The following is a 13,782-nucleotide window of genomic DNA, read 5'->3' as shown; positions in this document are numbered from 1 at the left end:
ATATCCAGTAATCAGTCTTACCCATCTTTTGGTAGTTCCAGCAACAATCTGTTCAGTTTCTAATCACCTTTTAAGCACTTAATTGTATCCATTCTAAATATGTCTTTTGTATTGAGAAGAAAAGAATATTTAGGGTGAAACGAATACCCGAGTCCGCAGAGCCCTACAGAGTACTTCCCCAGTTCAGGCTGCTGCGTTATCCTTCCACGCCAGTCCCACACAGCCTCCCTGTGACTAACATTGCCACGGCCTGATTTACACACATGCTTAGTATCTGCAACTCCTTATCATATTTAAACTTCTGGGTGGCTCAGCTCCTCTGAAAAATCGGACCTAATAGCATTCTACACAGAAAAGGATATAAGTACTTATTAACCTGTAGCAATTTGCCGTAGCATTTATAAATATAGGAATAATGTGCACAGTCACACACGTGTTACTAATACAGACTGAATTATTCATTGCAAATCTGGGCAATATTTTTATCAAATACTTATTATGGATAAATGTTTTCATTATTCAGTACCTCAATATATGTTTGAATAATACTCTGCAAATAATATTTCATGCAAATGTCACACTGAAATATTGGCACTTTTCTCCATTGAATAATTATTTCCAAATCAATGTCTTCAGGATAAACTATTGTTATTTATTCGTTGAGGTTGGTTCTGTCTGGGCTAATAAACAGACATAGTGTTAGCCCCAAAATACTTGTAATCGTCGCTTCACACATGCAAGTTCTCGCACACAAGTGGATTTCTACACTACCACAATATTTCTGGGATCAAAATTGAGATAAAAGAAACATAGGAAACCAAGGGAGAAAAATGAGTCAAAAGTTAGAAATATGAAATCGCTGGTTATATATTGGTTGATATGTCCTTATTGCATTGACTGTCATTCTTTAGGTTGGGTTTGATCTTTCTCTGCCCTTCTTTTAATGCCTGAATACACTCAGTCTCTCCTTATTTTCTCTTCTATCTGTTTAAGATCGACTAATTTATATTTGCTTGTGATTAGGCCCCAATCTCTGATCAAACGCTGTGCTTGCAGGACTGTAAATGCACAAATAATTCTCCAGCCACGCAAATATTTTCCAAGACCCAACCCCAAGGTGTACAGACACTCCTTTTGTCTTCTTTCCTTCAATTTTCAAATATCAACACACGGTCACCCTGAACAACATTCACCTTTATCACCAACGGCCAAAACAGGAGAGCCCTGGCATGTTGTGGTGCAAAACCTTATGGACAGCCTGTACTTCATAAGTTTCGGGCAAAGTATTTCGCCTTCTAAATTATAGGCTAGATGTGCGTACTATGAAATAAAATGTGGCCAGACAGTGATTCCCAGCTCCTGGAGGCACGGGCTGGCTTGTGTCCGTAGTGATTGGGGCTCCCTCCCTCTCAGACAGGTGATGCCCACACTGCATGACGGCCCTGTTTGTTGTGAGGCATCATCATCGTCATTACTAGTACTATTCTTACTACTACAACAAGAAGGAGCTGGCTTTTTTCCAACTCAGTGTGTGAAATAACGCGAAGGCAGAGCTGCAGCCCCTCGGAGCGAGGCTTTTCCAGGACGGTCATGCTGTTGGCCTGGTGCATGGTGTGCGGGAACGTGGGGGCTCCGGGGGTGGCACTGGCCAACCCGCTCAGGTGGCAGGAGCCACACAAGCCTCTCAGAGCGCAGCCTTCAGGAAGCAAACTGGCGTGTTGCGAGACTTCTCTGCGACACGTCCCAAAGCATGGGATGGCGGCAGTGTTGGGAGAGACATTTCAAAAGCATGCTCCTGAGCCAAACAAAAACGCTGGTGTGGATGCACCCTACAAAGCTAAGCACAGATGTTACCTTCCTGCAGCAGATCAAGCTCCCTTCTGCTAGAAGGAAACTCTATTCAAAAAAGAGCTTCTAGCTGAAAATTGACATTACCGTTTCCTCGCAGCAATGAGGCTTTGGCAAACCATTTACTAGCGTTACTGTACCTGCCTCTACACAATTGTACTTAGCTTTGCACTTGTGTTTGCTGATCACTGAAGCTGAAGCAAAAGAAACTAAACACATCGAACACATAGACACATTGCTTAAAAAAATAACAGAGTATTACCTGTTAAATAGGTCTCCCTTGTCCTCAAATAAAAAAAAACCAGAAAGCAAAGTCATGAAACAGGGGCTCTGTCTACTGTACCAGCTACATAAAGTCTCTCTTGGTCTCTGACACAAAGTCAGATATTTATTAGAAATCTAATTTCTAACTACTTTTAAAAGAAAATGCTGGTGTGTTGAGAAGGAAGAGAGAATGGCAGCACAGGTCCTGGCCCGATCTAGTTCCCACGTGATGCTGTTGCAGAGACAGTGGGGTAGGATAGGATACTGTAGCCCAGTGACAGCCAAGGTAAACGGTGTTACCCACTTCTAGTTTGGGCAATTTTGCATTGACCCACTTCACGCCTTTTAGAATAATAACCATAGGAATTTATTCACCTTTTATTTACTGCCACTCTTCTGCTATTGCCTTACTCGTGAAGACTGCAGCAGTTACTACTATCATGCAGTAGGACCACATGGCTTCAAGATGAGAAACAAATTTGCTAAACTCTGGCTTTAGTGTTTTAATTCTTATCTTGATAACGAAACACTGAATGAGAACAGATTTCAGCCTAAGAGATGAGATGTCAGAATAATTTTATATCTTGTCACTAGGCAATGATTCTAATGGTATCTCTTACTTAGCTGCCTTCGTTAATGACTTTATGGTGAGAGTATGTTTCAGCATTGTGACCGTGTGGAATACTCTGTGTTCTGAGGCAAAAGATTAGCTTAATGAAGAGAAAGCCAATTTCCTGAAGAAGTGCCTTACATAGCCCCTGCTTTTAAAAGAAAGACTGTAACATGGACAATTTGTCATTACAAGGTACAAAAACCACTTCACAGTTTGGTGCATTTATAGTACTCCTACAGAGGGAAGAGAGAGATTAATAGATATTTCTCACCTTGTAAAATAGGTGGAAATCTGTCCCTCCAAGTCCTTTTGCTCAAGTACCAAGGGACTGTGTTCATTACCAAGAGATTGCGTTCAAGAAGCAGACCATCACTGCGCTTCTTAGGCACTTCACAAGTTTCACTAGATGTTTATTACACCCTTAGGTACCTTGGAAAATGCCCCACAGACACCAAAACCCTGTGATAGAACTTTGATAAATGCTCATATCTTTCAAGTACAACGTACTTATACTTGAAGTGTATTTAACTTCAGTAGTCAAGAAGTAATAGCAACAACAGGATTTCAGTAAGTCAAAACGACGATGCTGCAATATTTAGCAGAAGTAGAGAAGCTGTAGAAAGGAACAACTATGAGCATTAGATCATCTAGTCCATCTTGCCAACAAAGGATGTTTCTCTACAGCCTTGGCAAGCAAACCTGATAATCAAGCTTGCCAAAAAAAAAACCTGGCAAGAGCCTTGATACCTGATGTGCAAAGAAAAGAAATGAGCACAAACCTAATATTTACTTTGTCTGCCTCTTTTTCAGAATTTAAGCAGAAAGGCTAGAATATCCTTGAATGTTCAGCCCCGGGAAAAAGCTGCACTGTGTCTTGGCACTTGATAGCTTATGCCATCTTGGATTTTTCCAGTAAGCTTAAGTACTGTAGTGGAAAAAGTTCTACAGGGAAGGTTTAATGCTTTTTTTAATTTTATTTATTTACTAATGCACTGTTTACCAGCCTACATCTGCAAGTTATGACAAGCTTACCATAATATAAAAAGACTGTCAGTTTAGGTTACAGAGATTTAGCACATTAAAAGATTATAGGTTTAGACAGTCTCAAGCTCTCTCACTGTTCTGCAGCAAAAACCTTCTGTCTCCAAGCTCTCACGCTAACAACCCTTTTCCAGTGCAACCATTTTACTTCTTGTTAAGGCGACTCAGAATACATACTTACATAATGAAAGTAGATTCTGTCCACCTACAAAATGACACTGTTTAATACTCCGCTGTGGTAAGAGGAGGATGAAAGCAGCTGGACAGCCATCAGAGAAGCATCCTCAAATAGAAGATATCCTCGTCCTCACATAGGAATGAAGATACTTTGAGATTTGCATGGCAGCAACCAGCTTGGCAATGAATACTTAACAGGACAAAATGCTTATCCTATAAAATTTACCTTTGTTAATGCCAGCCACCAAAAAACCCCAGACCAGATAGGATACCTTTAGGCTGATGGTGAAGAAAATCTGTTATGCTTTGAGGTCAAGGGACTGGACTGGTGATTGCCACTCTCCCAAGCCCACGCCAGGCTAGCACCTACGGCACTCTGAAAATCCAGGTAGCAGCCGGGGCCAGGACGTGGTAACTGCTCCCCCGCTGTGCTCGTGTGACAGCCACCGCTCTGCTGCTTTGGAAAGAACAAAGGACATCTACTGGGTGTCTTGCTGTGTGGAGCATAAACCTCCCGCTCACCGTGGGTAGTGACGAGTAGACCAAATTCAAGAAACAAGAAGAGACGTATAAAATATTATTTGTTCCTTGTCAGCTAGCAGACCTTTCTGGTTAGATTAGCTTAGCTTTCAGGACAGTCGAACTGGCTACCGCTTTGGGATCTATTTAAAATGTACCGGTCCACAACTTGTGGCAGGGTAAATTCATGTAACTGCTGATTTCAGAGGAGCTGTCGGAATGTGTATCAACTGACTTTCTAGCCCACCATTAACATGTGTGACTTGCTTTTAACATACACTCTCACAAGTAGAAACATTGTAATTTCTGTATTTTAATGACAAATAAATCTGACAGGTGATTTATGTCCTATAGACCCACAGTAAATGTGAAAAATACAAATAAAAGGATGGATATTGCATTCTTTGTAAATAAATCATTCTTTTCGTGCCTGAGTTTGGCATCACGTGTTGTGACTTCTCTTCACTCCTACCCTATCACTTTTTCTTAGGAAATCTCAAATACAGAGTTCTCACATGCTGAATAATTAATTCGTTGTGGGAAGCTGTGAGCAGAAAATTTTATTTTCCCAATGCAAAGATGCTGTTCTCAGAGCATCAATAAGAAACAGAACATGTTAAATCTATTTCCATACAAGAAAACTTTCAGGAAAAAATTGCATATATCCTTTCTTATTATGCACCAGACCCACTGGTCCTTTCTGATGCCCCTGTCTCACCTCTTAGATAACTTCTACCCATTTGTGGCCATTGCCAATAAAAATTCAGATTCTCACTGAACGCAAGTCAGCATTATCCCACCACATATAAAGCAATTATGCTGGTTTTCATCACCTAAAGATCTGAAAAAGACAGAGCTCATGGCTAGGGGTACACCACAAGGCTTTTCTACAGAAAGTGATGTTTTTCTACTCTCCTGGGATTCCTTGAGTCAGTAAACAAAACAGTGATCAGAGAATGAATATCATCATTTTAATGGAAATTTATATACTCCTGGCATAAAGCTGCTTTTGAAGAGTAAGTGGTCAGGGGATATCAATCAATGAGAAACTAGCTCAGAGACAGAAAACAAAGAATAGAAATATTTGGTAATTTTTCTACATCACACACGGGTGATTGCAAAATACTCCTATGTACCATAATAAAATCAATCTGATTGCTAAATTTATTAATGAATGAGTAATGAGAGAGTAGTGAAAGCCAGCATTTTGTAGGCGGGAATAGTCAGTGGACCCAAGGAAAAAACCTCAATAGAGTTTGACAAAACTAGAGAGTGGGTCTGCTGATGAAAATCACCATAAAGAAGTATATGAAAATACACTGCAGAACTGAAAGGAGGTACTCATCATCCACAACATAGCTTTACAAAATCTTACAGGATTGCTTTTATGTGATCCAATTTTTGTTACAAACATATTAGCAGTATTGCATGGCAATTAGTCTTAGCCTGACGTACCTGTCCTAAGGGGGATCCAAACTCAGCTCCTGCAGTTTTCGTGTGGCCCCCAGTCAGACCTAACCCCTAAGCCTTTTCTTCTCCTGACTGCATAACCCCAGCTCCCTCTACCTCTCCTTGTAGGTCTTGTGCTCTATGACTGTGATAACCTTGGTAGCTCCTGCTGGACTCTTCCTGTTTCTCATCATCCTTTTTGGACTGAGAGATCCCACAACAGATAATCTCTGTTGATGGACAACCCCCAAAATACACAGGCAGCTGTCAGGTAACTACCCTCATCAATGTGTCTCCTTTCCCATCTCACCTCCATCCAAAAGCAGAAAGAAAATGAAATGTTACAAAACTTTAGGTCAATAAATACAAACAAAATTAAAACATCAGCATCTGAATTTTAGAATGGGCTGAGGAAGAAAATATCCAAGAAGGACAGTGCAGGTGGAAACAAATTTCATTCTAAATATATTCATGAGGATCCTCTGGTAAAAGGCCTCCACTAAACCTGGTTCAAAAGTAGTTCTGGCAAAATCTACAGCATCTCTTGTGTAACTTCAGTGAAAATTACACCTGACAAAACCAGGCAGCCTGGCCCCCACCATTTGACAACCCCCTATTATTCTATCAGTGACAATGGCAGGGACCTACACCCTGTAAAGGACAGAAATCACTTTGCTCTCATAAAAACATAGACACCTCTAGGGAAACACCAGGCAATTCTTAAGGGCCGTTCCACAACATTTGAGCCCACGAAGACAAGTAACACCTCCAGCTCAGAATATCAGAAGAGACTATGTCTATTTAGACTAAAAATAGAAGAATGATGCTGAAAGGGCAGAGAAACTACAAACACCCTTGACTTCTGCAGAAAATACCTTCAGCAATGATATCTCTTTCAATGGCAATTTTCAAACTTTTCAGATTATGCCCTATTTTTTTTTCCGTAATGGTTTAAGTCTCTTCCTGGCACCTCCACACGTGTTCAACAGGAATGGAAAAAGCTAGCATGCAGCTCTCATTAAACACTGAAAACTGTGAGGCATGCTGTGCCCTCCAGATCCCCTGGGCTGCATCCATGGAAGTCATAATCATGACATTTCTTCTGTCCCTATACCTAGAGGGTTGAAGAGCAATAATTACTACTTGAGGTGAAGGAGATTCTTTAGCCAGAGGGATTGAATTTTATATTGTATAATTATTTGACTTAGGGATTGGATCTTGCTGGTCCAGGAGTGCCATAATGTTGATGACAATAATCCTCAACTGGCTGTTGTAGATGATCATTGCAAATGGGATCATTGCATTCTTCTGAACCCCACCAAAAACCCAAACCAAACAACTGCACAACCAAAGCAGCAGAGGTTTCAAAGTTCAAAATCTAGTGATTTTTAACTGAGGCCAAAAAAGTCAAGACAGTGGCTTTACACGAGAACTTTCAGGCTCATTTTCAAACTCCCATCTTGCAGGTGCATATTCTCCTCTGGTCCTACCTTTTGCACATCTTCTGCCTCTGCCCTTCTTCAGCGCAGGGTTGGGAGTTTTCTGCCAGTGCACACAAAGCTCAGCCAGGCCCTGCTCTGGGGAAGCCAGCAGGCTCCGCTCTCCAGAGGTTGCAGATGCATCCACCCACAGTCTGGATGAAGGTATTGGGTCAACCTAAGAATGACCATATTGGCCAAGATGTCAGGTTGCTCAAACGTTCTCTCCTCTTCCTTATGTCATTCTCACCAAAACCACAAAAAAATGAGATCTCCTGTGTTACATGAAGGTCATCCTGATAAGAAGTGATTAAAATAATATTTTTTCCAAAGTGATGCAGAGTAAGCACAAACTGAGAGCTGCCTGAAAAGAATATACTCATCAAGCCTACAGTACCATTGCTTGGCTAACAGGTACCACAGAGCAACAGCAATGCTAGGAAGACCAGTTTTTTTCCTTATTGATCAAATTCAAATTTTAGTCTTGGTTTGAACCACATTTTTCATCCCAGCCTACCCACTATACGGTCCTCCTGCTACACCAGAAGAATCCCAGTGCTATTCCTCCAATGTTGTAGAGCTGTCATAGCTGGGTCCTTATCCACAGGTCTCCCTTAGTTCCTGGCTTGAGCTGTGTAGGAGGATGGAGGGGATGCTGTGAAGGAGAAACTCAAGAATGATTCTCTAGGAATGGATGACACTTGGCACAGATTAAGAGCACTTTTCAGGGGCTTTTCCCCTCAGCCAGGTACAGGACACGGGATAAACCTTGGATCTACAGTCAGCTGTCTGCCACTATTTCCATGAGTGGCAAACTTGGCACAAATATAAAACATGCTTCTAGCATGCTGCTAAAGGGCCAAAGCTCACTGGGCAAAAGAAAATGTCTCAGTTGGTGAGACACCTGCTGCATATGCCTTAGACCGGGCTTTAAGCAAAGCCAGATCTCTGATGGGAGGCTCTGGCCAAATCCCATTGACTCAAATGGCATGCTGTCCATCTGTGGTAACTAAATAATTCATAGTTGCCTCAGTGTGGAGGCTCTATTCTGGTCTTATTAATAGATGACAGCAATCGTGGGCCAATCTCCCTTCCCCTTGGTTAGACTCCCATTAATCAAGCCCTCCAGCTAGTTGCAAGTTTTCCTACCAGTATGGCCTTGGCACTTAAAAATCCAGTAAGCTTTATGAAGGGCAGCTGTAATGTTAGCTGAACCAAAGAATTTCAGCCGGCAACACAGCCTGTTAATTCCAGGAAAAGCAGTCATGTCCTCAAAGTCTATGTACTTTTCTGAATTCCTGAAAAAAAGTTCCCTTTCAGAGAGAATGTCAAGCGCTCTCCCCACTGGGCAGGAGTTACTCAAGCACATATGCTCACTGACTCGCTGCCAGTGCTCGTGTGAATGAGTGACTGCCTGCCAAGAGGTACACAAAGTTCACATCTGACACGCAGAAGCTTACCTAGGATGTTCTCTGCATGACAGACCACTGCTCTTTGGCCCACAACGTTATTTATTATCATCAAAAAAGGGGCAGGGAAAAACCTCTGAATTTGTGATTTTCCCTAAATTACTTGCAGGGACATTGAACAGAGCAGACGAGTTTTTAAACTAGGGAACCACTGTTTCATAGCTGACAGCCTGTGAACCCATCCACCAACTGCAGGGTGGAAGAACTTTTAATAGCTGAGTTACAAAACACTTGATGAGTTTATGATGGCATGATGGATGCACACGTTAAATGATGGCAAATAAAACAGCTACAACATGAGCTGCATTTTACACATTGCTTTTCAGGGAACCTATTTGTGCAATAGGAAATTTATACTGCATGCTCTTGGATAGCCTGGATAGACACTAACTTAAAGGAAGTTACAAAGTGCTAACAAATACCATTGTAAAGATGGAAAATTGTAAAAGACACATGAGGTGATAACACTTCTGTGCTACAGTCTATGGAAAAAGTTTTTTTGGATCATAATGAAAAAAATTTAGCAGTCTTTTTGCTCTCCTTAACCTATTTTAATAGCAATAAAATTGCTTTGTTGGTTTTTTTTCTTTTCCTTCTTAGGAAGCCAGCATCAAAAGAATACCAAAGGCAAAATAAGACTTGAGAAGTAGGCAGAGGGAACAGTGTTCCACACTGCTGAAAATAATCTGACAAGGAGAGCCCGATTAGTGCGCTGTGGTTAGGTCATCCACCTTGGGGGATTACTTGGTTTCAGCCTCTTGCTTCCCAAGGAGTTAAACACTTTCCACATTAGCTGTAACGAGTATATGATGTAAATGTTCCTTGGATTGCACGACACAAGCAGCCCAGGCTCCCTCCTGTTTAACCTACCAGAATACTCCTTTTGCCTCTTCCCTTTCCAGACCCACGATTCCCACATTTCCTCCTGGACCGTGGCACAGTTTAACAAGCGCAGGGATCCCTCTCATCCATCCTTGCCTGCAACACCCTCCTTCAAATAATCTCCAGGAGATTATGGTTTAAACCTACAAATCGTAAGCCTAAGAAGGCAATTTAGCACAGGTCTACTTTCTCAACACGCACGCTAGCACGTTACACAACACAGCGAGCACAACGTCACCTCCTCCAGCCATGTGTTAAAAGGACATCCCAGCTGCGCTTTGCAATGGGTTTGATCCTAGCAGCGTAGCTTCGGGCAGCTCAGAGAACACGAACAGACTGATCCCTTCTGCAGATCCCGCAGCGGCAAACGCGTGGCTGAGCAGGGTTCATCACTGGTGGCACTGAGCAGTGCGACTGGGTCGCTTCCGGACCCTTGCTGAATTCTGCCTGCCAAGTAACCAGAGGTGCTCGGGCGATGCATGTTTTGCAATCAGAAATTTGTATCACTACATCAGTCGTGCCTTCTGCTGGTTTGAGGCAAGCACCTCTATTGGATTTGGCCAGCAATACTGACTATTTACACCACTGAGGGCAAAACCCAGTAGAAACTCTGTGAGATTAAAACCAGAGCAACACCGTGAAACAGAACCAGAGGGCTGTAGGTCTAGGTTTTTTCCAGAGGCTTTCATATCCACAGTTTCAGCTGAAGCCAATATGCATCTGATGCCCATAAAATACCAGGTAAGGAACAATTCTTTCATACCAGACATCAGTTTTGAAAGTCCAAGATAAAAATGTTCAGGGAAAGGGGGAGGAACTTTGACACATCTGATCCCACAACATGGACACACGGTATTTTGCAGGGTTCAGACCTGCGTCGAATCTGTTTCCAGTCTCAGAGTACAAGAACCTTCAGAGACAGCCATGGTGTAATTTGGGAAGTTCATGCTTCAGGAAAACTTACCCCTGGGATCTCCACATAACACTTCTCCAGTGCAAGCAATTTTGTATCTAGATCATGGAAACAGTAAGTTTCCGAACTGCTTGTTCTGAACATGGCAACACATTTGGTTTGGGTTTTTTTTCTGTTCACTGCATAAGCAGAAGATTTGGTCACCACATGACTCTAGAAGAAAATGTACCTTTTTTCATCCGGCTACTGTGAGGCTTCAGCCCAGATGTTTTCTTTAATGCTCACTGAAAGAAATCTCCAATATGTAGACAATCCCAATTACTCTCATTCTTAGACTGAAACTTTTGCATTTTCATGGCTCTACATATCCAGTTCAGCTGCTGGAGAGCGGGACAAATGTTTGAAAGAAATGTTTTTACAGTTCAATTTGCAACTGCTAAAACATGACTTTAATTTGCCACACAAATGACGTTCTAGGCCAGAAAGTAAGAAAAAACTTTTGCCTTTTCATCTGCTTCATAGGTGTAAAGCCAAGGTACATATATTAAGCTTTCATCTAGCCACCTGCAACTATGCCACAGCCATCTTCTCATATGATACAAGTGGACACTATTAAGATCTGTAAACTGTGATTGCAAAAAACCACCTGGGTTTATAACCTCCATGAAATGATGGATTCAGCATTTCCTTTTATAAGGTGCTGCCATCCTTAATGAAAACTTCATCAATAAAAAGTTCCTGATTTAACTTTTTCAATATTCACTATTATATCTTTAGATTAAGTGAAAGAATGTGGAAGCAGAAGGGAAAGAAGCGTTAGGGGATGAACACAATTTTCCAAATTGCTTAAAAGAATATATAAAAAAATAACCTTTGGGATCACTGGCTTTTATTTTCCTATGGCAACTTCTAACTATCGCAGGCATATAATGAATTTCTGAACATTAAGAATTTATGCGTGCTGCCTTAGATGAGCATAATTCTCAACCATTATTAATGAGGAACTATAAAACACACTTCAAGTTTTATGCCTAAATTACATGAAGTTTCCAAAAACCATAAATACATCCGTCTATTGGTATCTACAGAGAATTATATAACACGCTTTTATAACAGTCACTGAGGCAGTGGAACTCATCCCATATGAGAAAAGATCTTACAGGGAAAACTTTCTACAGAGTAATTCTTCCCCTGCTCTGTTTTCTGAAATATTTATAGATGCCTCCAGTCTAGTCAGGAAATGAAGGGAAAAAAACAGAAGAAAAAAAAAAAGAAAAAAGTTTTTTTTCAAAACCAGCATCATTATTTATAACGTGGCTTGATCTTAATTTTCAATCTCCCCTGAGAAACAGATCCAGTGGTTCATTGTATAGTAATTCCATTTGTTGTTTAAGAATAAATATAGCTTTACAATTGTAAAGCAGAATATAGTTTTAACTTTACTTCCACATTTGTTAAATCTTTCTATAGTTACAGTGGAATAATTTACTAGTTTTCACTTCTGGAAATTCCACTTCTAGTTTTTATATTGCAAATTATGGCTTCAGTCTCATGTTGATATTGACAGTTATATTTGCGGTAACAGAACTCCACAAAATTTCATTTTCTCTGGCTGGAAATAAGTATTAGCATAGGCTTTGTGGACCAGCATAGCTGGTAGAGCCAGCACGGTATTGAACTGTCACATGTCGCTTTGTAGAAGTTGGAGAGGGAACCACCACTTTCAGTTCTCAACTCCTTGAAATCAGGGGGGGCTGTGCAGTAACTGCCTCCAGTCCAAGGGAGCACAGAAGAGGAATTGGTGTGGGTAAGGGAACTGAAGCAGAAGCTTTTGTCTGGGGGGTGTGTGTGTTACCTGGAGTACCCAGAACATGGCTGCACGCAAGGAACCGGGAAGTGACAGAAAAGGTGACTACTTGAGGAGGTACTGAGCAGGTGGAGTTTTACTGTAGTTGACACAGTTACAAAAACGCTACTCAAGAGCAGCTAGGTATCTGTGCATACTGTCAGGACTGCAAAGCTCAGCCCTGGCAAAGGGATAACCTGTAAGTCAGATGCAGTTGGTTATAGAAGTCTATTGCAATTCTTGTGCTGTATACAGCTTTGTAACAACATCAAGACTTAGAAAATTTAAGGAACGTGGGATTATTTTGCTTGGTTTTTGCCTAGGCTTTTCTTCTGGGTTTTCTCCTGCATTCCAAACCGCTCAGCCTTGCAAGAGTCATTCAAAGTTATTTTTTTGGTCAAAAGTAAGTATTCCTTTTCATCAGACAAAACCCAATAGACCTCTCTGCTTCTGCTCAGTGGCAGGTGATTAAAACACATCTTAAAACTCCTCAGTGGAACTGGCAATATGAGCATCTTGAGAAGGCACAGTTCTCAAAGCCAGCATGCAGCATCCCTACATGGCAGCACTCAAGTGTAACACAGACGTGCCTGAGCTAGGTCAACATTGGTGCAGGCAGCTAACAGTACAGTAGTTGTTATTTCTCAAGTCACAATACGTCACGTAGCTATAGAAGCACATGAAATTCCCTGCAATTTTCAGGAACAGGCGACAAAATTTCTAAGGGCTCAAAGGGAATAGCAGCCTCTTCAAATTGACCGAGGCAAATTAAGATCCAAAGTGAACTGGGTGCCATAGATGGGGAGTAAGAAATACATCTTTCAAAAAGTAATGACAAATGGAAAATTCAAAAGCAGTATTAAATTCTTTTTTTGTGGCAAAACAAGAAGGTTTTTAACCACAATACCTATTTTTCATTTAGTCAATGGTATTTTTCATTGCAAATCATGTAGACTAAGCCTATTAAAACAGAAGTTCAAGCTGTTGTGGTCTTTGGCTAGTAGGTACCGTAGGAGCAAGTAGGTAGTCCAAATGAAAGTACAAGCAGCGAGAGCTTAAAAAGTTCACAAATCTTGTTTGAGTGAGCTGAAGCAGCTTGCAAGATGAGTCAGCAGGCAGCAGCGGCAATTAGAGTAGCAGAGCAAGGCAAAATGAAAAGGAACAGAGAATGAAGAAACCACAACATTCCCACTAGAAAATTATTTCAGCAAACGATAGAAACAAAGCTACCAGAGGTCAGCAGGTCTGCACTAAACCAGGTACTAGAGAAAAGTTGTTAGGAT

General features: G+C 41.3%; 1 long non-coding RNA gene across 1 annotated transcript; it reads left to right on the top strand.

Moving 5' to 3' along the window:
• The first annotated feature begins 6,055 nt into the window (after nucleotides 1-6,055).
• On the top strand, nucleotides 6,056-11,679 carry LOC142602273 (uncharacterized). The gene is made up of 3 exons (XR_012835937.1): nucleotides 6,056-6,182; nucleotides 9,459-10,481; nucleotides 10,604-11,679. It is a non-coding gene; the product is annotated as an uncharacterized LOC142602273 (long non-coding RNA).
• Nucleotides 11,680-13,782: the final 2,103 nt, after the last annotated feature.

Source organism: Balearica regulorum, chromosome 6, assembly GCF_011004875.1.
Source record: "Balearica regulorum gibbericeps isolate bBalReg1 chromosome 6, bBalReg1.pri, whole genome shotgun sequence".
NCBI lineage: Eukaryota > Metazoa > Chordata > Aves > Gruiformes > Gruidae > Balearica > Balearica regulorum.
The sequence above is the reverse complement of the archived record's forward strand: the minus strand, read 5'-3'. Positions and strand labels throughout refer to the sequence as shown.